Below are 1197 nucleotides of genomic sequence, written 5' to 3'. Positions count from 1 at the left end.
AAATTTAATACTTTTTATTCTCTTTTATTTATTTTGTATACATAATATTAATACATTATTAATAACACTTATGGAATGTAGAGAATCTATGAAATAAAAGACCTTACTAAAAAATTAACGTAATATCTAAGCCATCTTACATGTATCTTTAGACTCATTTTAATTTTATTTACTGTACACTTTATATTTGTTGCCCCATAAAATTATTTTCAATAACGCACGAGATATGCTCAAATACTTTGCATTATAAACAGTCTAGAATTTAAATGAAAAACATAATATTTTTCCTTTTTATTGTAATATCTTTATTTGACTCCAGTTCCAATGATTTACATCGAAGATTGACATTTAGACCAAATTAAGAGAAGCGCAAACTTCTCGTGAGAACAGTACACTCACAATGATTTGTTTTGGAATTTCGCGCAAAGCTACAAGAGGGATACCTGCGCTGTCCGTCTCTAATTTAATAGTGTAAGACTAGATGGAAGGCAGGTAATCCTCACCATCTCTTGGGCTACTCTTTTACCAACAAATAGTGGGATTGACCGATACATTATAACGCCCCGACTGCTGAAAGGGCGAGCATGTTTGGTGCGACGGGGATTCGAATTCGCGACCCTCAGATTACAAGTCGAACGCCTTAACCCAACTGGCCATGCCGGGCCCTCAGATTGGCCCAATTAATTTTCCTAGATACAGAAGCAAGCTGTTCTCCAGACTGATAGGCATCACACCTTAGGGAAAAGATTGTTAACTATATGAATGATAAGGACTGGCCTCAACATTTGTTTGTTTTTATTTAATACTTTTAGCTTAGTTTAGATCATGGGACAACCCAGGTGGACTAAAAGTGTAACAGAAAAGTGCAGCTATACTATAATCAAGACATATTTTAAAATCTGTAGTGGAAAATCAGTTTTCTTTTTAAAGATTATATTGCATCCTGATTGGTGTTCAGGGTAATAATGTTTCAAAATCTACCAATAATGTTGTTCTAAGAAAACGTTCGACCAAAATAATAAAAAAAAAAAAACCTACGTGAATAAACAGAACAAGGGTTTAATTACACTAACACTAAGCCGCAAATAATATTTTATTCATAGGTCAGCGTATAAACAAAATATGGATTTAAAGAGACAATAATTTGGGCAAAGAGCAGAACTGGTTTCTACTTCAATGTTGGAAAAAATAACCAAG

This window comes from Tachypleus tridentatus, chromosome 12 (assembly GCF_004210375.1).
Source record: "Tachypleus tridentatus isolate NWPU-2018 chromosome 12, ASM421037v1, whole genome shotgun sequence".
Taxonomy (NCBI): domain Eukaryota; kingdom Metazoa; phylum Arthropoda; class Merostomata; order Xiphosura; family Limulidae; genus Tachypleus; species Tachypleus tridentatus.
Note: the sequence above shows the minus strand (reverse complement) of the source record.